Here is a 25,221-nt window from a genome sequence, read left to right on the forward strand (position 1 = left end):
CAAGACATAGACAAGGCACAGGGCAGACATAAGGCACAGGCATACCTGGCACACAAGTGAGACGAACGAGCCCAGAACAGAAAACACAGGGAGCTTAAAAAGGGACAGCAATCAGGAACACAGCTGGGGCAAATTAAACAGTAATGAGGTGAGTGGAGTATGGGGAATTGAATCCGGGAGACAGTGACCTCTGGTGGTGAGACGGAGCATCGTAGACCCGGATTCATGACAATTTTTAGACTAAAATGGGAGCAAGCACTATTGAATATGCAGCCTACAGGTATGTGTCTCGTTATTCTATTCACAAAATCAGTAACTACCAATTTGGCATTCCTTACAGAAATTAAAAATAATTACTGTCATAACAAAATATTATCATAAACAGTGGTAAAATATCAAAGCTATCTAATCTAATATTTCAAAGCTCAAAATCAAATAAGAATCCATCCAATTTGACCAGTTACCTGGAAAGTGAATTAATTTAAATATCCTTAACATAAATTAATGTGAATTAAAGACAGGGGCTTTGTTGGGCGATGGGGGGGATTATTTATTTATTATGCACTTATTTACATTTATACAACCTTTGCAAGCACAATGCTCTTCTGTTTGCACTATGGGAATGTTCCAATGCTACATCTATATTAACAGCTGTATTTTTCAGTGTGAATTCTGCTATTAATAAAATAACATTCCAATTATAAATAAAATGGCAGTGACATATTATAAGGCTATAAATGTATCATAATCAAGACATGAGCTCATGAAGTCTTGTACACTACTGAGAAGAACTGAGGAGCTTTGATCTGTCATGGTGATTTCAGGCTGTTTCCACTGATATCAGCGTCATCCTCAGTTTCCCTGCCACATCCTCTCAGTGGACTCTGGGAAGCATGATTGCTGAGAAACTCTAATAACACATAGGACAAAATTATGAATAAGAATTTATGACAAATTTATGATTAATGAATATATACTTTATGAATTATACTCTGAGTTTGTCGTTACAGTAAGGTTCTTTACCTGTCTGGATTCTGGGTTGCTGTTAACAAGAGAAGAAACAAGTTTCATCAGTTTTTATCTCAAAAGAAACCAATCCAGATAACAACTTTGGTAACTGATGCACATTTTGCATTTGAGTACATTTTAATTAATTAATTAATTAATTAAATGTAATTTATTTTCACAAATTAGTAAATGTTTGTATCTGATCTTTAAAAATATTTGACACTTACGTGTTCAAGTCATTACGTATGTCAACACTGGATGTCCTTTCAAGACCACCATTGATCATATTTAAGCCATCTTTGTGATTTTTCATTTTGCGCCTGCAAAAACATTTATTATAAATACTTCACCAAACATACTCATTTTACTAATTGTAACAAAAATAAATTACATCTAAAACACGAGTAATGTTCAAAGTCAACAATTATGAAATGTTTATTGTGTGTCAAAAACAAAAAACAGCCAGACTGCATGTTTGATAGAAAAATAAGAATGAAAGAAAGAAAGAAAGAACTAGAAAGAAAAAAAGAAAGAACTAGAAAGACAGAAAGACCTAGAAAGAAATAACTAGAAAGACAGAAAGAACTAGAAAGAAAGAACGAACTAGAAAGAACTAGAAAGAAAGAACCAGAAATAACTAGAAAGAAAGAAAGAAAGAAAGAAAGAAAGAACTAGAATGAAAGAACCAGAAATAACTAGAAAGAAAGAAAGAACTAGAAAGACAGAAAGAACTAGAAAGACAGAACTAGAAAGACAGAAAGAACTAGAAAGAAAGAAAGAACTAGAAAGAAAGAACCAGAAATAACTAGAAAGAAAGAACTAGAAAGAAAGAACTAGAAAGAAAGAAAGAACTAGAAAGAAAGAACCAGAACTAGAAAGAAAGAAAGAAAGAAAGAACTAGAAAGAAAGAAAGAAAGAAAGAAAGAACTAGAAAGAAAGAAAGAACTAGAAAGACAGAAAGAACTAGAAAGAAAGAAAGAACTAGAAAGAAAGAAAGAAAGAAAGAACTAGAAAGAAAGAAAGAACTAGAAAGAAAGAACCAGAAATAACTAGAAAGAAAGAAAGAAAGAAAGAAAGAAAGAAAGAAAGAAAGAACTAGAAAGACAGAAAGAACTAGAAAGACAGAAATAACTAGAAAGAAAGAAAGAAATAGAAAGAAAGTTTAGGGAGCTGACTGTGACGCTGTCATGATGTACACTTTTTACATCGATCTGCAGGTGACAAACACAAGAACGTCTCAGGTTACATATGTAACCATGGTTCCCTGAGTAGGGAACGAGACACTGCGTCCTCTAGGGGTCGCTATGGGGAACGCCGTCAGCGTGACCCGTGTCTGAAGCATATATACAAAAACACCACATGTTGGCCGGCGACAGCCTATGACGTCACTACCGGCACGACCACAGTATAAAGGGGCACCGGAAAATCGTCATTCACTTCTTCGCCTGAAGCTTGCGTCCGAAGCATGGCACCGAGCCTAGAGGACGCGGTGTCTCGTTCCTACTCAGGGAACCATGGTTACATATGTAACCTGAGACGTTCCCTTTCGAGGGAACTTCGAACTGCGTCCTCTAGGGGTTGCTATGGGGAACGGAATACCCACGCCACCATGCTGAGGGGAGTGCAAGCCAGCACAAAAAGGCGAGCACTAAGTATCAACTCTACCCGGCTAAGGAAGTTGCCCCTGGGACGGTTCGACGGCTGTCAGTGACATTATCCCCTTCGGCCAAAAACCTGAGCTGCATACCCCAGAACTTACCTGTTAGAGGCCAGGCCTCCTGGACCCAGGGTAGAGCTCAAAGGCTTGGAATCAGATATAATGGAGATTCCTTTAAGGGGATACGACCAAGCGCCTAGGATAGTAACTAGGCCTTAGCCTGTCACCCAGGGGCTACTGCTTGCTCTGCATGAGCTCGCTGAAGGAATTGTCTCAACAGATCCTTGGTAGCAACACCCTGTTCAAGTCAGTATCACTGGGGATACATAAGTAGAGTGGGGCCCAAGGTGAAAAGCGGCATGCTCATAGGTGACCCTCTAAAGTGAGGGGAGCAATGCTAGCTCGACCAAAAACATAGCTCTGGAGAGCGGAGAACCCAACTCAGCATGAGAGGGAACTCAGACGCTCAGAAGGGAGCAGCATGCTCATAGGTGACCCTCTAAGGTGAGGGAGCAATGCTAGCTCGACCAACAACATAGCTCTGGAGGCGGAGAACCCAACTCAGCATGAGAGGGAACTCAGGCGCTCAGAAGGGAGCGGCATGCTCATAGGTGACCCTCATGGTGAGGGAGCAACGCCAGCTCGACCCACAAGGAGAGCATATGGGACACAGAGCTCTGGAGGCGGAGAACCCAACTCTCAGCATGAGAGGGAACTCAGGCAGCTCAGAAGGGGCGGCATGCTCATAGGTGACCCTCTATGATGAGGGAGCAATGCCAACTCTACCAACAAGGAGAGCAACCCAACAGGGAGGCATAGAGACCTAACAACCTGAGGCTGCTGATGACAGAGCTCTGGAGGCGGAGAACTCAACTCTCAGCATGAGAGGAATCTCAGACGCTCAGATGGGAGCGGCATGCTCATAGGTGACCCTCAATGGTGAGGGAGCGATGCTAGCTCGACCAAAAACATAGCTCTGGAGGCGGAGAACCCAACTCAGCATGAGAGGGAACTCAGGCGCTCAGAAGGGGCGGCATGCTCATAGGTGACCCTCTAAGGTGAGGGGAGCAATGCTAGCTCGACCAACAACATAGCTCTGGAGGCGGAGAACCCAACTCAGCATGAGAGGGAACTCAGGCAGCTCAGAAGGGAGCAGCATGCTCATAGGTGACCCTCATGGTGAGGGGAGCAACGCCAGCTCGACCCACAAGGAGAGCATATGGGACACAGAGCTCTAGGGGAGCGGAGAACCCAACTCTCAGCATGAGAGGGAACTCAGGCAGCTCAGAAGGGGCGGCATGCTCATAGGTGACCCTCTATGATGAGGGAGCAATGCCAACTCTACCAACAAGGAGAGCAACCCAACAGGGAGGCATAGAGACCTAACAACCTGAGGCTGCTGATGACAGAGCTCTGGAGGCGGAGAACTCAACTCTCAGCATGAGAGGAATCTCAGGCAGCTCAGATGGGAGCGGCATGCTCATAGGTGACCCTCATGGTGAGGGGAGCAACGCCAGCTCGACCCACAAGGAGAGCATATGGGACACAGAGCTCTAGGGGAGCGGAGAACCCAACTCTCAGCATGAGAGGGAACTCAGGCAGCTCAGAAGGGAGCGGCATGCTCATAGGTGACCCTCTATGATGAGGGAGCAATGCCAACTCTACCAACAAGGAGAGCAACCCAACAGGGAGGCATAGAGAGACCTAACAACCTGAGGCTGCTGATGACAGAGCTCTGGAGGCGGAGAACTCAACTCTCAGCATGAGAGGAATCTCAGGCAGCTCAGATGGGAGCGGCATGCTCATAGGTGACCCTCAATGGTGAGGGAGCGATGCTAGCTCGACCAAAAACATAGCTCTGGAGAGCGGAGAACCCAACTCAGCATGAGAGGGAACTCAGACGCTCAGAAGGGAGCGGCATGCTCATAGGTGACCCTCTAAGGTGAGGGAGCAATGCTAGCTCGACCAACAACATAGCTCTGGAGAGCGGAGAACCCAACTCAGCATGAGAGGGAACTCAGACGCTCAGAAGGGAGCGGCATGCTCATAGCTGACCCTCATGGTGAGGGGAGCAACGCCAGCTCGACCCACAAGGAGAGCATATGGGACACAGAGCTCTAGGGGAGCGGAGAACCCAACTCTCAGCATGAGAGGGAACTCAGGCGCTCAGAAGGGAGCGGCATGCTCATAGGTGACCCTCTATGATGAGGGAGCAATGCCAACTCTACCAACAAGGAGAGCAACCCAACAGGGAGGCATAGAGACCTAACAACCTGAGGCTGCTGATGACAGAGCTCTGGAGAGCGGAGAACTCAACTCTCAGCATGAGAGGAATCTCAGACGCTCAGATGGGAGCGGCATGCTCATAGGTGACCCTCAATGGTGAGGGGAGCGATGCTAGCTCGACCAACAACATAGCTCTGGAGAGCGGAGAACTCAACTCTCAGCATGAGAGGAATCTCAGACGCTCAGATGGGAGCAGCATGCTCATAGGTGACCCTCAATGGTGAGGGGAGCAATGCCAGCTCGTACTTAAACCCTAGCAGGGGAGACGCACACTTTAGGCAAGGGCTCAGGGAGATTGCTACTTAAAAACCCTCAGAAGGGGAGCAGTCCCTAAGCTAGTACATAGATATCCTCAGATAGCCATGCACCTTCTCAAACCAAAGAAACTGAAGTAAAAAGACCCGCAGGTCCTGGAACTGCAGTGTTGCCAGTGTGGAACACATAAATACCAGTAAACAGTAGAACTGGATCGTACTCACCCATCCATGGTTCCTGCGCATGAGGATCAGTCCCGGAGGCGAAATCCGAAGAGTCGGGTCGGGACCATCAGTAAGGTAGTTTCTATGAAACATAGAACTTCACCAAAACATCATAAGTCCAGCATAGAGACTGCAATGATTTTAAAGCGCAGGTTTCTATCTTGGTCCCCACCCAACCTCGGTCAGGTGGAATAAAAACGGTGGTTGCAGGGGAATTAGAGAGGGGAAGATAAGGGCAGATGACAGGCCCCCCGAGGAAAGGGAGTAGATGTTTCAATTCTTACTCTGGTCCGGACGAGAGCGTTGAGAACGCTTCATCTGGATCACCTCCCTCAGGTCTTACCTACCTCTCTTTGACCCGCGCCTCCCTCTAGCCCTACCCGCAGGCGGGGGAGGGGCACGAGTCGCGACACTAGCCTTCTGTGCCCATCTCTGATCCCCAGATGGAGATGGGCCAGGACCCCTGCGTTGTTCGGGCTCAGACCTGGACCTTCTTGGAATGAAGGTTTTGAAGGCCACTGAGCGCGTAAACGGACGGTCTCGACGGAGGTACCGAAAAGCTCAGAAGGCGAGACTGGAGCATCGAGAAGAAAGCCCTTCTCTTTCTTCCCAACATCTGCCAGATTCACCCACAGATGTCTCTCCGTTACCACCATGGCCGCCATAGACCTGCCCATAGCAGTGGTGGCCTGCTTAGTGGCACGGAGAGCCAAATCCGTGGTGCGGCGCAGCTCAGCTACTTCATCAGGTGACAAGCCCTGACCCTTATCCAGGTCCTTCAGCAGATCAGCCTGGTAAGCCTGAAGCACCGCCATCGTGTGCAGCAGGCGACAGCCTGACCTGCTGCTGCGTATGCCCTGCCATTTAAGCGAGATGTTTCCTGAAGGGGCTTAGATGGCAAGGAGGAGCCTTGAGAGGATGTCTCGCCCACAGAGAGATAGCTGGCCAGCGTCTCTTCCACAGGGGCATCCTCATAGCCGTTTTCACGCATCCCCTCAATGTTAGCATAACTGGTATGCTGAAACCTATGAATGCGAGAGGAAAACGGCTTTTTCCATTCCTCTCAACCTCCGCATGGAGATCAGGAAGAAATGGAAGGCTCACTCGAGCTGGGGACTATGGCCAGAAAGATAACGCTCATCGAGGCGACCCGTGGCGCCACCATCTTGGCCGCTTCCACGGCAAGTCAAGCCTCGCCGTGGCGCGTTCCATAACCTCCAACAGTTTGTCATACGCAGGGCAGGAGGATTGAGAGGGCTCAGTCTCAACTTCTTCGCTCTCAGACATCTCCTGCTCTTCCTGGGCATAACCCAGCAGAGCACTAGCCGCTGGATCAGATGATGTCAGAGAGATCGCATCATCGTCATCCAGCGACTCACTCTCGTTCGCGGCCGACGAGCGCGAGAAGGAAAGCCCCCTCTCTAACTCATGAGCCAGCTCCGCCTGCGAGCCCCACGAGCCCATCCTCCTCCGTGCCTCAGCAGCAGTGGGTCTTGAGCCGCGGGAAGCAGACGGCTGTCCCTCCTTCCTCGAAAAGAGAGACAGACGAGAGCAGAGCTTTCTTTCATAGAAAAAAGCTCACAGTGCACGCAGATTGCCCCCTCGAGAACATCGCGTGCGTGCTCCTCGCCCAAACAAAAGACGCAAAGATCGTGTGTGTCATCAGGTGTCAAATAACGAGGACACGGATGCATACATCTCTTAAATGCCTTGCTAGTGCTCGCCATAGTAGAAAATTGTTTCTTACCTGTAGAATACACGCTTCAAACAAAACAGTCACTGAAGACGAAGAAGAGAATGACGTATTTTCCCGGTGCCCCTTTATACTGTGGTCGTGCCGGTAGTGATGTCATAGGCTGTCGCCGGCCAACATGTGGTGTTTTTGTATATATGCTTCAGACACGGGTCACGCTGACGGCGTTCCCCATAGCGACCCCTAGAGGACGCAGTTCGAAGTTCCCTCGAAAGGGAACTCAGTTTTTGCAATGACTGGTATTTGTTCCTGCTCCATTTGAAATCAAAATGGCATTCATACTCCCTTCATGCTCTTTTGAGGATTGTTTTAATATAGTTACAATATGTTACACCTTTCTCTTTTCTTTATGTTTCTGCTCACCTGTACTGTTGTAGTCATGAGCAGTCCTTGTTTATCGGTGGGTTTAACCTGAAAGGTGAACAGACCGTCTCCAACACTAGATGCATCCAGTACATATATCTGACCAGTGCTTTCCTCCACATCCAGCAGAGATGTGGACTCCAGCAGAGAATACTGCAATTCTGAGCTCTCGCCCACATCAGGGTCTGACGCCTGAGGGACCAACCCAGGGGTTGGAGGGACACAAGTCATTCCAACCACATGTACTACAAATAAATCTAGTCTATTGACAACCCTGATATACCCAGTTGTGAGCTTGGTCATGCATTTTCATTTGGTATGCTTACTGTTTAAAGCTGCAGTCCATAAGTTTTGCCTCTTTGTCGCCATCTCTGTTTGAAAACCTGGAATTGCAGCTCTGTGCAGAATTATATTCCTTGCGTGGGGTTGTACTCCGACACAGGTCCAGCACGGATGAATCTAACGTTTTGAGGAGTATGTGTGTCAATCTGTCAGTCACCGCACCGGTGTGGATACTGTACTTCAGAATCACAGATTCTAGCCTACGTCTTGGAATATATGACCCAAATAAGAATTTTCACCGTATATGGTCATCTGAACAAGTAAGTAACAAGTCTGCCACCTTTGTTCTGACCAACTGAGGAAAAAAGTATTACAATATATCACGCAACCAATGGTGATTTAATCTAAAGATCTGTTAGCTCATATCACATCAAACCGTGTACATTAATATTATTGTTATACTTTATTATTAAATTATTAATGTTAACAAAATCAGCATTGCGTGACTATGAGTATAGTGTGTATTAGCGTGTAGATTTCAATTTCTGTACAGTCTAATCTCTAATTGTCATGCCATTCAAATTTCATATTGAAAAAAATCTTTTAACCCAAAAAGCAAACTATACTCTCTTTGAACTGGTTTTCTTTAAAATACAAATCTTGTGTAATCAGAAGCACATTTAAAACTGGAATATAATTTAATTTCATTCACATGTGTTTCATAAACACATAATCCTTTCTGTATTACAATCCGCCATCAAAATGATACATTGAATTATTCCAGCTGTAACCGTTGTGAATCGGGCTAAAGTAAGGTGATAGTTTTGAACACTGGCTGGTTATGTACTTGCTCAAATATTGATTTTGGATCATTTTTAACCCAAAAAAGTTACAGACTGCAGCTTTAACTACAGCTCAATGGATAACTGCTTTTGGGGGAAACATTTCAGACACCAAAATTTTTATATGACAATAGAAAAAAATAAGTTTAATCACTTTGAAAAATAGCAGCATGCCTATTTGAAACAAAACACACGATTTGAGGAATCATTCATGTGTGTAGCACCGATGGCATGGGATGAGCTACATGCCAAAATGTATTACTTAGGGTTAAAGGTTTGAACAAATCAAGTATCCATAACAGTGATGTCTTACTTTAGTGAACACTACAAATTATAAAATACATCTGAGTATATCAACTTCATTTATAACTGATGCCTTCTTTTGGAAAGCATGAGCCACCACAGAGATTGACTTACCTGGACCTTAACTATATGGAATTTGTATGGAGTTATACTGAAAATTTGTTCTTCATATATTTCAGTGTCAAACACAGGAGCCTCATTCACATTCTATACTTGTGTAGAGTTTGTTTGGAGTAATATTTTCAATGAAGATCCAGACCGTGTCAGTAAGAACTTGGTCCTTTGTTAACTTCATTTTCCGCGGATTTGTTTACAAACAAGGCACAATTCAACTAAAAGTCGATGCTGAGCCGACTATATTGGACCTGACAGTAATATTGCAACACAAGTGTGGGTAACTGTTTTCATTACGTGGTCACTATTGCTTTGTCTCTTGTTACAGATCGTTTGATATGTATTGTTATTTATGCATTTTTAACCTAAATAACCGCATCGTCCATCTATGAGGAATGTACGCTGTAAAACACACACAATTATTAGCCAATCATAGCAGTGGTAATGTCTGATATCTTGGAGATCTTGATTTTGAAAATGAAACTTGAGCTGTACCTGTAGCTAATGATTGTGTTGGATCCGTCATCTTTATCTGTGGCAGAGACTGTCAGCAGCACCTCTCCAACCTTGGCGTCTTTGACCAGAATACTTCTGCTGTAGGTGTCAGAGCTGAAGACTGGAGCATTGTCATTGACGTCTGTGATACTGATCCTCACTGTGGTGATGTTCTGCAGAAAATAAACACAACTAACCCTTTTATAGTACAGACCAAAAGTCTATTTTCACCACATCTAGTATCTAACTTCGGATATGACCTTTAGAGCAGAGGTAGTCAATCCTGGTTCTGGAAGACTACCATTCTGCAAGTTTAGCTCCATCCCTTATCAAACTCTGAACCTGAACCAGCTAATCAAGGTATTCAGGATTACTAGAAATGTACAGTCAACATTGTTGGGGCAGGCTGAAGCTAAACTCTGCAGGAACCTGGTACCCCAGGAGAAGGATTGGGCACCCCTCCTTTAAAACAATTGTAGACAACGCTGATCCTGGAGAGCAACCATTCAGCTGAGTTCAGTTCCAACAATACTCTAACACATCTGCTTGTAATTTGAGCAATCCTAAACACCCTGGATTGCTGGTTCTGAGCAATTTGATTAGAATTGGAGCTCTTGTGGAAAGTATCTCCCAAGGAGCAGTGCTGGCTACCCCTGCTTTAGAGCAGACTCAAATGTTTGTCTGCAAACCTGCAGAGTTTAGCTCTAACCTTAATCAAACATACCTGAAAGCTTGCAAACTATGTAAAATCAAGCAACTTGTTCTCCCTTGGAACACAACTTGTATGCAAGCAAACAGGTAACATTTAAACTCTGATTTCTGTATAATACGTAATGCCTGACAATCAGATTAGAGCTTGCATTTTAAGAAAATTCTTGTGATTTTTGCTATATTTGCAATATGCACCTGCAGTGTGTAAATGGGCTGTGGGACTACCGTCTTTGGTGGTTGTGACTAAGAATGTACCAGTACGATCACAAAACTATTGCAGTACACAGTCACATCATGCAAATCATAAAGAGAGGAGGAAATGACATGTCCCTGTGGGATCCCATGGTCCACAGCAACAATGACCACATCATACACATCTTGTGTCTCTCGATCCAGCTCATTAATAGCTAGCAGAGTTCCATCCTAATGGGGAAAAGAAAGCATTTAAAAATAAATAAATAAATGAAATCTGAATATTTGACAATACACTGTCATAGGTTTAGGTCCACACATCTTTGAAACTGAAGATATTGCTGTAAGAGGAAGTAGTGATAGTGACACGTCTGTGTTCTCCAATGTCAGAGTCTGTGGCTGATATTAAGCACACCTCTCCAGGTGATGAGGGAATGTAAACACCTTCCTGGATCTCAATGCGGTCTGGGAGAGGAAGGAATTGTGGGTTGTTGTCGTTGACGTCCAGAACAGCGATGATGACGAAAGTATAATACGAAAGTATTGCTGTCCATGATAAAGTGACCTTTAGAGAACCCACCCTGACCGGAAAGAAACAAGAACAAGCTGGTCCTGTAGTGAATTTTCAAATTGGAATTGGTCAAATTCTGGCGGGTTTTCATTCACATCCTTAATGGTGATGGACACCACAGCATTTGCCGTCTTACTGGTGTCATCCTGCTGAGCTGCCTGTTTTTACAAGGAAACACTGATTAGAAAATTGAAAAGCAAAGTAATCCAATCTCTTACAATTCATTTCATAAGCCTAATGGTTTTCATGAATGTCTTTAGAAATGTCTTATACCTGTATGTAAACCGTTATCTTGTCAATTTCCTCTCTGTCTAGTGCTGTTGTCACAGAGATGACCCCAGTTCTTCCATCAATATTAAAGTTGCTCTGATATTCATTTGGAAAGACTGAAACAGAAATGAGGATATATGTGCTTTGTTATTATCAGAAACATAATTCTGATTGAGTACATTTCATTATTTATATTAGTTTAAGAAACATTATTATTTATTGTTTAGATTAGGATGCATGTCATGTACGTGTGTTGTAAATCTTGTGTTAACAGTACCTGTTGTTATGCTGTAAACTACAGGCTCGTTGATGCCAGTGTCGCCATCTTGAGCTTTGTTAAGCCAATAAAATTAGTTTCTCAACTCAGTCAGTTGGATTACAATTTACCCAACTACCGAATTTACTTTTTTTTTTCATGACATTAAAATGAATTTTGTGAAATAAAAGGATACTTTGTTTTTAATTACCAAATCTTTTTGTATAACATAATAAATTGTATGAAAACATTATACTAGTGGTTTTGTCACGAATCTGGTCTGCACTCCCGGTCACTCACCACTAGAGGTCACCCGCTCACCACACGGACTTTCACACCACACATCACATGGACTGCATTTCCCATCAGCCATCTCGCCAATCACACGCACACAGCTGTCACCAATCACTCATTGCACCAATCACACGCACACCTGATCACACAGCATCACTAATCACACACACTATTTCTCTCCGTCGTTGCCGAGTATTGTATGCATTATCGCTGCTCTACGAAGTTCCGTTGGTTTCCCTAGTTTTGCCTCGCCTCGCCTCGCCTCGCCTTGCCTTGCCTTTGTTGGATTGTGTTTGCCCCTGCCTGGACTATCGCTGACGTTTTGACTACCTCTCCTGTCTCGCCCCCTTGGATACTGTTCGCCTATCATCGACCCACGCTTGTCTTAGATCACTCTTCGTCTCGTCCTTGTTATACCTGTTTGCTGTTATTTGACCCTGCCTGTACGACCACGTCTCTTGCCAATAATAAAGTCTGCAAATGGATCCGCACGCCTCTCGTCTCGTCAGCCCCGTAACAGAATACTCGGCCACACAAGGATCCAGCGGCTTTTCAGATGGACACTGGCCAGGTATGGATACTGCAAGACTGTTATTGACCCTCAAGCAGGGCTTGCGATCGCTCGAGGAATATGTACAAGAGTACTTAGATATAGCCTATTTTGCTGATCTACCGGACTGTGTACTGATAGACTTTTTTTGTGAGGGCATTAACCAGCCGCTCAAATCAGTATTAACCCTTGAAGGTCCCCGTTCGTCTTTAATGGAGTTTATGGATTATGCTCTATTGACTGTGGGTTCATCGTTCACTGTGGGTGCCGCGGAGGAACGCGACACCGCACTTAATTGTATGATCACAACCGCGCAGGAGCACGCTCACAAAATGGCGGTGCCAGCGGAACCCGTTCACAAAATGGCGGCCACAACAACACCCCGTCATGTTCTTGCTGCCAGTAATGAGCCAGGTCAAGTCACAGTCGATCTTAAAGAGCCCAGTCAAGTCACCGTTGATTTTCATGAATCCAGTCAAGCTACCGCTGATTGTCATGAGTCTAGCCAAGTCACAGCTTCTCTTCGTGAGTCAGGCCAATTCACAACTTCTCTTCACGAATCAAGCCAAGACACAGCTGATCTTCACAAGCTAAGTCAAGTCACCGTTGATCGTCACGAACCAAGCCAAGTCAGAGCTGATCTTCACAAGCTAAGTCAAGTCACCGTTGATCGTCACAAACCAAGCCAAGTCACAGCTGATCTTCACAAGCTAAGTGAAGTCAAAGCTGATCTCCAAGAACCAAGTCAAGTCACGGTTGATGTCAGACAGTCAAGCCAAGTCACAGTGGGTCGTCATCAACCAAATCACGTCGCAGCTGTCCGTCCAGGGTCACAGCACGTCACAGCTGTCCGTCCAGCTGTCCGTCCAGGGTCACAGCACGTCACAGCTGTCCGTCCAGCTGTCCGTCCAGGGTCACAGCACGTCACAGCTGTCCGTCCAGGGTCACAGCACGTCACAGCTGTCCGTCCAGGGTCACAGCACGTCACAGCTGTCCGTCCAGGGTCACAGCACGTCACAGCTGTCCGTCCAGGGTCACAGCACGTCACAGGTGTCCGTCCAGGGTCACAGCACGTCTCCGCTGACCTTCCAGAGTCACAGCACGTCACGTCTCCGCTGACCTTCCAGAGTCACAGCACGTCACGTCTCCGCTGACCTTCAGAGTCACAGCACGCGTCACAGCTGTCCGTCCAGCTGTCCGTCCAGAGTCACAGCGTCACGTCTCCGCTGACCTTCAGAGTCACAGCACGTCACGTCCGCTGACCTTCCAGAGTCACAGCACGTCACGTCCGCTGACCTTCCAGAGTCACAGCACGCCACGCCTCCGCTGACCTTCCAGAGTCACAGCACGTCACGTCCGCTGACCTTCCAGAGTCACAGCACGTCACGCTCCGCTGACCTTCCAGAGTCACAGCACGCCACGCCTCCGCTGACCTTCCAGAGTCACAGCACGTCACGCCTCCGCTGACCTTCCAGAGTCACAGCACGCCACGTCTCCGCTGACCTTCCAGGGTCACAGCACGCGTCACAGCTGTCCGTCCAGCTGTCCGTCCAGAGTCACAGCACGTCACAGCTGTCCGTCCAGCTGTCCGTCCAGGGTCACAGCACGTCACGTCTCCGCTGACCTTCCAGAGTCACAGCACGTCACGTCTCCGCTGACCTTCCAGAGTCACAGCACGTCACGCCTCCGCTGACCTTCCAGAGTCACAGCACGCCACGTCTCCGCTGACCTTCCAGAGTCACAGCACGCCACGTCTCCGCTGACCTTCCAGAGTCACAGCACGTCACGTCTCCGCTGACCTTCCAGAGTCACAGCACGTCACGTCTCCGCTGACCTTCCAGAGTCACAGCACGTCACGTCTCCGCTGACCTTCCAGAGTCACGTCACGTCCGCTGACCTTCCAGAGTCACAGCACGCCACGCCTCCGCTGACCTTCCAGAGTCACAGCACGCCACGTCTCCGCTGACCTTCCAGAGTCACAGCACGCCACGCCTCCGCTGACCTTCCAGAGTCACAGCACGCCACGTCTCCGCTGACCTTCCAGGGTCACAGCACGCCACGCCTCCGCTGACCTTCCAGAGTCACAGCACGTCACAGCTGTCCGTCCAGCTGTCCGTCCAGGGTCACAGCACGTCACGTCTCCGCTGACCTTCCAGAGTCACAGCACGTCACGTCTCCGCTGACCTTCCAGAGTCACAGCACGTCACGTCTCCGCTGACCTTCCAGAGTCACAGCACGTCACGTCTCCGCTGACCTTCCAGAGTCACAGCACGTCACGTCTCCGCTGACCTTCCAGAGTCACAGCACGTCACGTCTCCGCTGACCTTCCAGAGTCACAGCACGTCACGTCTCCGCTGACCTTCCAGAGTCACAGCACGTCACGTCTCCGCTGACCTTCCAGAGTCACAGCACGCCACGCCTCCGCTGACCTTCCAGAGTCACAGCACGCCACGTCTCCGCTGACCTTCCAGAGTCACAGCACGTCACGTCTCCGCTGACCTTCCAGAGTCACAGCGTCACGTCTCCGCTGACCTTCCAGAGTCGGGTCACGTCCGGGCTGACACACTCAGATCATCAAGGTCAGTCTTTCATTATCCCAGTCTGATATCCAGTGTGAGGGATTCACCGCTGGTGTCTGCACGCACAGCTGGTATCTGCACGCACAGCTGGTATCCCCAAACTCACTCACTCTAACCCTCCTGTTCCTGAACTGATTCCCCTGTCTGAAACACTTCCCCTGATGGGGATCGCATTTTGGTGTGTTTGGGCTGCATACACCACCACAGAACTCCCAGAGGTGGCGGCATCCACTATGATGTCTCTAGAGGTGGCGGCTGACGCTGCAGAACCTCCTGAGGTAGTGGCGCTCACTGCTGTGTTCCCGGAAGTGATGGTGCCCGCTGCAGTTTCTCCAGAGGTGGCGGTACATGCTGCAGAACCTCCCGACGCGGCGGTGCTCACTTCGGCCCCTTGTATGGTGGTGGCGCCCAGTAATGTACTCTTAACCTGTTATGTGGCGGTCGAAGAGACCGTTACTAAATTCTCCCTGTGTCCTGAGGTTACTGCTGTAGAACCTCCAGAGGTGGCGGCAGCTGCTGCAGAACCTCCAGAGGTGTCAGCAGTAGCTGTCAACAAACTCTCGTTCTGTCCTGGCACGGCTATGGAGGCCGTCAACAAACTCTCGTTCTGTCCTGTCACGGCTAGAGAGGCCGTCAATGAACTCTCGTTCTGTCCTGTCACGGCTAGAGAGGCCGTCAATGAACTCTCGTTCTGTCCTGTCACGGCTAGAGAGGCCGTCAATGAACTCTCGTTCTGTCCTGTCACGGCTAGAGAGGCCGTCAATGAACTCTCGTTCTGTTCTGTCACGGCTATGGAGGCTGTCAATGAACTCTCGTTCTGTTCTGTCACTGCTATAAGAACGAACTATGAACTTCCTGTGTTCCCTACCCCAGTCCTTGTGTCTGTGCATGTTCTGTCTTCTCCCTGTGTCTCCTTCCTCCCTAGGTCCCAGGCTCTGCTGTGGGTTCCTGATCCGTCGTGGTGGGCTCCTGCTCTATCTGCGCCACCTTGGTGGTCTTCGGGTCCGTCTGCTCCGCTCTGGTGGTCTTCTGTTCCACCCGCTCCGCTGTGGTGGTCCACTATCTGGCTCTGGTGGTCTTCTGCGCCGCCCTGGTGGGCTCAAGTCCCGTCTGGTCCGCCCTGGTGGGCTCAACCTCTGTCTGGTCCGCCCCGGTGGGCTCAACCTCCGTCTGGTCCGCCCCCGGTGGGCTCAACCTCCGTCTGGTCCGCCCCCGGTGGGCTCAACCTCCGTCTGGTCCGCCCTGGTGGGCTCGTGTTCTGTCGGCTCCGCCCTGGTGGGCCCCAGTCCCGCCTTCTCCGCCCTGGTGGGCTCCAGTCCCGTCCACTCTGCCCTGGCTTCCTGCTCTGCCAGCTCTACCTTGGTCCCAGATCACTCCCTTGCCACAAGGACCTGGCCCTCCATCCCTCCCCCTGTTCCGCCTCCGCTCCACCTCCCTCCTGGATCATAGACTGTGTGGAGGGTCTGGAAGCCGCTCTTTGGGGGGGGGCTCTGTCACGAATCTGGTCTGCACTCCCGGTCACTCACCACTAGAGGTCACCCGCTCACCACATGGACTTTCACACCACACATCACATGGACTGCATTTCCCATCAGCCATCTCGCCAATCACACGCACACAGCTGTCACCAATCACTCATTGCACCAATCACACGCACACCTGATCACACAGCATCACTAATCACACACACTATTTCAACCCTGGACATTCTCTCCGTCGTTGCCGAGTATTGTATGCATTATCGCTGCTCTACGAAGTCCCGTTGGTTTCCCTAGTTTTGCCTCGCCTAGCCTAGCCTTGCCTTTGTTGGATTGTGTTTGCCCCTGCCTGGACTATCGCTGACGTTTTGACTACCTCTCCTGTCTCGCCCCCTTGGATACTGTTCGCCTATCATCGACCCACGCTTGTCTTAGATCACTCTTCGTCTCGTCCTTGTTATACCTGTTTGCTGTTATTTGACCCTGCCTGTACGACCACGTCTCTTGCCAATAATAAAGTCTGCAAATGGATCCGCACGCCTCTCGTCTCGTCAGCCCCGTAACAGGTTTCAACCTTTTTTACTCCAAGACCCCCCAACCTTTTCTATTTTTAAAAAACTTTGTATTCTAATGTTATTAATCTTCAATTCCATGTAATTATAAACAAAACAAATTCAAAATAGATTTAAATATTCAGTATTCTTTTTTGCAGAAATGTCACTGCAGATATTCTTAAAAATTACTTAAAGGTACTGGATTAAAGGCCTACAGTAACTTTAACAAATAAGAAAAAGTCAGGGAGACCACAGGGAGATGCCATATAAACTACTATATGGATCCATTCAGAATCGCTAAACACATTCCAAAATACAAATGAATGAATATACAAAATAAAAAAAATGAAAACATTATGAATGTGTGGGAACTCAATGATCTGAAGGTGGGTCGACATCATCAGTAAATACACCACTGATCCTCACAAACATTTCCAAAACACACTTCTTCGGCAAGCATCCGTTATAAAACACTCGCTGTACATTCATTTCGACAACTATGTGAATATACTGAACTGTGTTCAAGCACAAATATAATGTCATAGTAATCAGTGCGCTGAGAGTGAACACACACGGTTCGTTTGTGCATCAACAATAACCAGAGGCGGATAAAGTACACAACTTCCTTGAGTGAAAGTACGGATACTACTGGATACTACTCCACTACAAGTGAAAGTTGTAAAGACAGATTTTTACTTAAATAAAAGTTCAGAAGTACATGTTTTTAAAAGTACTTAAGTATCAAAAGTAAAAAGTAAATGCATTGTTTTACTGTCGCATTGTTGTATATAATACCTTATGCCACTAATGCAACCTACTGAATACACTGATTAGCTTGTGTTATCTTTGGAATTAAGAGCTTTTATGTTACCAAACCTATAGAAATGGAACAACTGAATGAAAAAAATCATCTTTATTTTTTTTATTTAACACTCCTACAACTACATTGAGCTCACTTTAATATTTGTTTAAAAGTTACAAAGTTCTTTTTCAAAGAGATATTGAAGTCTATGATATGGTTCATTTTAGGCAAACAAAGCAAACATTGAAAAGAAAACAAACCTTTAGTCTTTTCAGAAAACTGGATCATACTCTGTCAGTATGGCCATGGGTGTGCACGTTGCGCCAAAGAACCGTCTTTTTGAATTTTGCCATCAACTGATCAGTGTTCATAAAATGCTCAGAAATCAGTGAACTTCACAGCATGTGGGTTGGGTATTGTTTGAATTTTATCCATTCAGATTCTGATTCTGCTTATTGATTTCAATTCTTATTGATTCCCAGTTTAGATTCTAAAGTTTTCATTTAGCCTACTTTTTGATCATTTGTTTGCTAATATATATATATATATATATATATATATATATATAATAGATTTATATACTTCCCTGACCAGTTTTAAGCAGCAATTTACCTGTAGGCCTAAGTTTATATATATATATATATATGTGTGTATGTGTATGTATGTGTGGTAAATTTGAGGTTACTGAAGTTTTACTACAAATAGCATATGGTTACTATAGTGAGATAATAGTAAATTTATGGATACTGCGATTTTAATGCAAATACCATAGTTATGGTTACTATAGTAAAAACATGGTTAATTTTCCAAAGGGCTTTAATGAGTTAACACATGCCTTTTTAGAGCGCTTTTAGTTTACATTAGTTTACGTTTACATTGTTTAGTGGGGAAGATCCCAAGGTTGCCAGATTTGCGTTAAATTAGCCAAATGTCCATTTAAAGCTAGGCGAAAAACTGCAGGCTTATAAATACTGTAACACTTGGCAACACAGGATGGTCCTGGCAAATCGCAGGCCGGATTTTCGCAGAAAAAAAGGGTTCAGTGAATCTGAAAATGCACACACTGTAAAAACTGCTACATATAACGACTTTCTACTTGGGGACCTTGATATAAATGTAGTTGAGTAAAAACTACGATATTTGTCTTTCAAATGTAGTGAAGTTAAAGTCGTAAGTTTCCAGAAAAAATAATACTCAAGTAAAGTACAGATACGCAAAAAGTGTACTTAAGTACAATACTCAAGTAAATTTACTTTGTTACTGTCCACCTCTGACAATAACAGACACATGTGCCTACGACTCCTGTATGTCACTATAATCGTCTTTACCTTGATTACAATAGTCATCCATCAAAACTTTACTAGCATGACACTGGCTTGCTTTATCCAGCCAAATTCTGCGTATCATGTAGCGGTCAGGTATGCTATTCACACCGTGCAATGAGAAACAGCTTGAGCAGCTTCTCCGAAACATAGAATATCACAGATTACATGCAAGAGAGGTGGTGATGTTATTTTTATAATTGTTTTAAAATTTATTTCACACATCAGTCATAAAATAAGTGAATTGAATATACTTTAATTTTAAGCTATTTCACACACCTCCCCCCTCCCTGGAGGATTACTGAGCCCTCTAGTGGGACGTGCAAACCCCCATGCCTGCCGAACCGTGGGGCCGTACAGATCGCACCCTGGGTTGGGAAACAGTACTTTAAAGTATAGACTAGAGCAGGGATACTCAAATCTGGCTCGCTAGATCCACTTTCCTGCAGAGTTTAGCTCTAACCCTAATCAAATACACCTGAGCATGCTAATCAGTGTTTTCAGGATCATTAGAAAATCACAGGTAAGTGAGTTTGATCAGGGTTGGAGCTAAACTCTGCAGGAAAGTGGATATCGCGAGCCAGATTTGAGGATCACTGATTACTAAACTTCAAATTATTGCTCTAGTCCAAAGTAAAATGCATGTAGGACTTGAGGATGTGATGTGAGAGGTTTTGTCTTTACTTGAGCTTCCACGGAGAAGATGTACTGTTGAACATTGTTGTAGTTCAGAGGTTTAGTCAACCTGATGTTACATGCATTCATTTGCCCGTCATATTTCACTCCAAAGTCATCTGGTACTGGAGGCTGTTAATAGAGTGGAAGTGTTGAATTAAAATGAGCACATGAATGAATTCACAGACAAACTCAGCTTACACAATAAGGTTTAATTTTCTTCTGTTTTTTTTAAATGATTTGCATGCATGAACTCTGTAACTAGAAAAGTTGAGATTAGACATATTCAGTGTTTTCATAGATTGACAGCCTTTTTGGTATTAAATCTGTTCTGATGGATTAACAAATAGTCATATGAAAAGAGAGTGATCAGTTGAAGTATAACAGGATATGGAACGGAATGTAGAAGTTCAATGGTATTATTTAGGCACTCTCCAGTAATGTAGTGTTGTGAAAGCCTATTATGGATCAAATATATGAGTCGTTCATGACTCACCAGTATAGAATACGTTATTCTTTTGTTTTCTGTAGACACATCTGCATCATTAGCCATCACGCTGAGCACATCTGAACCCACAGCCGTCGTCTGGAGCAAAAGACAGGGTTTACCAAGAGTGTGAGATCCCTCAGGGACCAAACACACTACAGCTGTATAAAGACGTGACGTTACACACACCTCTGACACTGTGGCGCTGTATGATTTGCTCTGGAAGATCGGAGGGTTGTCATTGACGTCCAACACGTATACTTGCTAAATCTTTATTTCTAAAATACTTTGTTTTATACTTTGTTTTGATCCAGTGTTTAAAAATCTTTAAACACTAGATCAGTGAGGGTGGAACAAACCATCTTTAGTTCCTCAGCATCCAGTGGTTTTTTGGTCCGTACAGTAGCGGTTGAATCTCCATTAGAATAAATCAGCTCCAGAAATTCCAAAGCAATTCCACCAAAATGTGGCTCCAGAAACAGACCATCATTAGGTCCGATATTAGTGATATTAGTGATAATCTCTATCACTGCCTCAGGGAAGAGGACGCCCCTGCCATGCACAGTCCACCATGGGCACTGTAGGAGGTGCGACAGGCCTAAGGTCCAGCAGAAATACAACCTTGCTGTAATGAATAATGCATTTCTGGAGACAGTGGCTACTGTGAATAGAGCAGTTGGAGTCCAGGGAAGACTGGAGGACAACCAGGAAAGACTGGTGGCAGCAGGATAGACTGCACCGGGAGAGGCGGGCTAGTAACCCTATCCTCGAGTTTTCAAGAGGAAGACACCCAAAGCTTACTACGAAGAAGAAACAAAGAAAACAACCCGAAGGCCCTCCGAGAGGCGGGATGAAAGAAGGGCCAACAAGGACGGACCACACGGTAACGGACGCAAGGATATCGGCAAAAGAGAAGATCCCAAGGAAGTGTGGGTGTGGCTGGGAAAAAACAACTACTCTGAGGGGACTTCACATCCACATGGGAAAGAAGAAGTGTGGTGGTGGTAGCCTGATGCAACCTTGCACTGCCCTGGTATGGGCAGGTCAGACAAATGGGATCCAAGGCCGGGTTGACAACCACAGTGCCAATGGGCCCAATGTTGCAGAAGCAGAGCAGGAGAAAAGGAAGGAGGAGGAAGAAAGGGATGTTGATGAACCCCAAGAAGTGAACTCGGTAGCACCCCTAAGAACGGAGTTGAGCCAAAGGGCCAGGAGCCTGAAGAACCCACTTCGAAGGAACAAGATCAAGTGGCCAAAGGCCAATGAGGCTGAGGAGTGGAGAAAGTTGGACGAACATCTGAGCAGACTGCTGCAAAAAGCTTTGCGCGGATCAGTGGTAGCCAAGCTAAACCTGTTTGGGGAAATCCTGTATGAAGAATGCAGCAACAGGTATGGTGAGGTGACCATCAGAGAAGCCTTAATAAAATCAAAAGGCAGGAGGGAGAAAGAGATCGATGACCTGGTGGCAAGTAGAAGGCAGCTCCGCAAGCGTTGGAGGAAGGCAGAGGAGTCTGAGAAGGAGGGATTGAAAGCTCTCTGGGATGAGATCAGAAGACGCCTTGCTAACCTCCGGAGGGCCGAACGCATCAGAAGACGGAGGAAAAGGAAAGAGAAGGGAAGATCAAGTTTTTTCAGCAATCCATTCCGGTATGCACGCGGGCTCCTGGAGGAGAAGACAAGCGGAACCCTGGATGTCTCCAAAGAAGAACTGCAGGAGTACATCCGCACTCAGTACAGTGACCCATTAAGGAACAAACCCCTAGACTCGCCAGGGTATGTGCCTAGACCCTCAGAACCATCAGCCCTGTTTGATGCATCACCACCAAAGTTCAGCGAGGTCAGGCAGGTGATCCAGCGGGCAAGATCTGCTTCAGCACCAGGCCCAAACGGAATACCATACAAGCTGTATAAGAGCTACCCAGGAGTGCTGAAACTGCTATGGACCCTGATGAGAATCACCTGGACTAAGCAGACCATACCATCTGAGTGGCAGAGGGCAGTGGCAGTCTCTATTCCCAAACAAAAGAACGCCAAGACCTTGAGCAGTTCAGGAGCATAGCTCTACTGAATGTGGAGGGGAAAATCTTCTTCTCCGTGATGGCAAGAAGAATGACCACCTACCTCACGGAGAACAGCTACATCAATACCAGCTGTCAGAAAGCCGGGATTCCAGGTTTCCCTGGCTGTGTAAAGCATGCTTCCATGATTTGGGAACAGATCCAGACTACTAAGAGGGAGAAGAAAGATCTGCACGTCATATGGTTAGACCTAGCTAATGCTTATGGGTCAGTGCCACATCTGCTCATAGCTTATGCTTTGGAATTCTTCTACATCCCAGACAACATCAGGACCATGATCATGAACTACTTCCAGGACATGCACATGTGCCTTGCATTGAAGAAGGTTACTACTGGCTGGCAACAACTGGAAGTAGGGATTGCAATGGGATGCTCCATTTCCCCCATTCTCTTCGTGGCAGCGTTTGAGGTCATCCTGATCGGGGCAAGGCAGGTGGTGGGTGGGGTCCGGCTGTCAAATCAGAGGCTCCCGCCCCTAAGGAGCTATATGGACGACATCACCTGCCTGTTACTAACTGCCCCATGTACATCCAGGCTGCTTAAGAGGCTGGATGAACTAATCACCTGGGCCAGGATGAAGTTCAAGCCTCAGAAGTCAAGAGTCACCTTCACCATCAGCGGGGAAGACATCCCCCGTATCGTGGATCAGCCCATCCGAAGCCTGGGAAGACTTTATTCGTCTGGTCTCTCAGATAAGGATATGGGGGAAATCATCCTTCAGCAGCTGTCAGAAGGCCTGTCCAAGATCGACGCAAGCCAGCTACCTGGAAAGTATAAGGTGTGGTGTTATCACTTCACCTTGTACCCAAGGGTGATGTGGCCTCTGAAGCTGTGCGAAGTCACCTCATCAGCAGTAAGCCGGATGGAGGCAAAAGCCAATTCCTTCATCCGTAAATGGCTTGGCCTACCACGGTGCTTCTCAGCTGCTGGTCTGTATGGATGGAACTCACTCCAGCTACCCCTGAAATCCATCACCTTGGGCTACAGGCAGGAGAAGGCAAGGTTGGTGATGGAACTAAGGGATTCCTCCGACAGGACAGTGGCTGATGCAAATGCCAGAGTTGAGACTGGAAGGAAATTGAGGGCTAAAGAGGAGGTGCAGAAGGCGATGGGAAGACTGCAACATCAACAAATTGTGGGCATGGTCCAGACAGGGCGGGCAGGCCTTGGATGGAGTGAGCCACCCATCTTATGGTCCAAGGCAAGTAGAAAGGAGAGGAAGGACCTAGTTGTTGCAGAAGTCACCAGGATTGAGCAGGAGGAGCTCAGAGTAAGGTCTGTGGCACAGGGGCAGCAGGGGCGGTGGACAACTTGGGAGGGTGTCGCGAACCGAGCAATCAGCTGGGCAGAGTTCTGGAAACTGCCACAGGCTCGACTTAGTTTTCTCATTAGAGCAACATATGACACCCTCCCGAGCCCTAGAAACCTCCACCAATGGCTTGGAACAGAGCAATCTTATGACCTCTGCGGAACCATTAATGCCTCTCTCCAGCATGTTCTGTCGGGCTGTAAAATAGCACTGACACAGGGTCGGCTCAGATGGCGGCATGACCAAGTGCTCAGGAAGCTGGCAGAGGTGCTGGAGAAAAGTCGGCAGGAGGCAAACAACCAGAGTCCATTAGAGAACCGATACAGGATCCACTTTCTTAGGCAGAGAGAACCTAATACGCATACTAGCAAGAAACCACCCGCCAAGCTATTAACATCAGGGGCGGGGTGGAAGATGGAAGTAGATCTGGGAAGGCAGCTCCAGTTCCCACAGGAGATATGCTGCACCACTTTAAGACCAGACGTGGTGCTGTGGTCTGCAGCTGTGAAGTCAGTGATACTGATTGAGCTGACAGTGCCATGGGAGGAGGGACTGGAAGCTGCCTACGAGAGAAAGAATGCGAAGTATGCAGACTTGGTCATGGAGTGCAGAGAAAGTGGATGGAGTGTGAGGTTGTACCCGGTGGAGGTGGGAGCTAGAGGCTTTGTGGGCAGATCAACATCATGCCTGCTCAAGGACCTGGGACTACGGGGAGCCACACTGAGCAGATCCACCAAAGAGCTCTCTGAGGAAGCGGAGAAAGCAAGCCACTGGCTCTGGCTGAAACGACGAGACAAGGCTTGGGGAGTAACATCTAAGTAGGTTTTGCTGCAGGGGGTGTCAGGGAGACGTCCCTGTTCACTGCCCCGCCACCAGGAGACGTTCTGGGTTAAGGGGAGAAACGTCACTGAGCGGTGGTCCCCAGCTGAAGACCCTGCAGCAAAACCATGTGGTATGCGGTCAGGCTTAGGCCTGCCTCAGGGAAGAGGACGCCCCTGCCATGCACAGTCCACCATGGGCACCGTAGGAGGTGCGACAGGCCTAAGGTCCAGCAGAAATACCACCTCGCTGTAATGAATAATCTACATCACCTGTAAACCGGATTAAATACACATTTAAATGCATATTCTAACACACAATCTAAAACTTAAATACTAGATAATGCCAGTATTGCTTTTGCATTAGGCTACTACTCGTGATGTCCTTTATCTAAATATTAACAACAAATTACAATTAATATAAACATTATTTTATATTAAATATTAAAATAAAAATAAAAAAACATATTATAGTGAAATTGAAAGTGACGTGACGTGTGGTCAAATATGGTGACCCAAACTCAGAATTTGTGCTCTGCATTTAACCCATTCGAGTGCACACACACAGTAGTGAACACACACACACCATGAACACACACCCAGAGCAGTGGACAGCCATATTGCTGCGGTGCCTGGGGAGCAGCTGGGGATTCAGTGCCTTGCTCAATGGTCTCTCTTACCTCAGTCGTGGTT

The 25,221-nt window shown here is 46.7% G+C and overlaps 1 long non-coding RNA gene across 1 annotated transcript; it reads right to left on the reverse strand.

Moving 5' to 3' along the window:
- Nucleotides 1-1,027: 1,027 nt before the first annotated feature.
- Nucleotides 1,028-7,663, reverse strand: LOC131552611 (uncharacterized). Its single transcript, XR_009274023.1, has 3 exons — nucleotides 7,547-7,663; nucleotides 1,236-1,328; nucleotides 1,028-1,042 (listed from the first exon to the last, which is right to left on the reverse strand). It is a non-coding gene; the product is annotated as an uncharacterized LOC131552611 (long non-coding RNA).
- Nucleotides 7,664-25,221: the final 17,558 nt, after the last annotated feature.

This window comes from Onychostoma macrolepis, chromosome 01 (assembly GCF_012432095.1).
Source record: "Onychostoma macrolepis isolate SWU-2019 chromosome 01, ASM1243209v1, whole genome shotgun sequence".
Classification (NCBI taxonomy): Eukaryota; Metazoa; Chordata; class Actinopteri; order Cypriniformes; family Cyprinidae; genus Onychostoma; species Onychostoma macrolepis.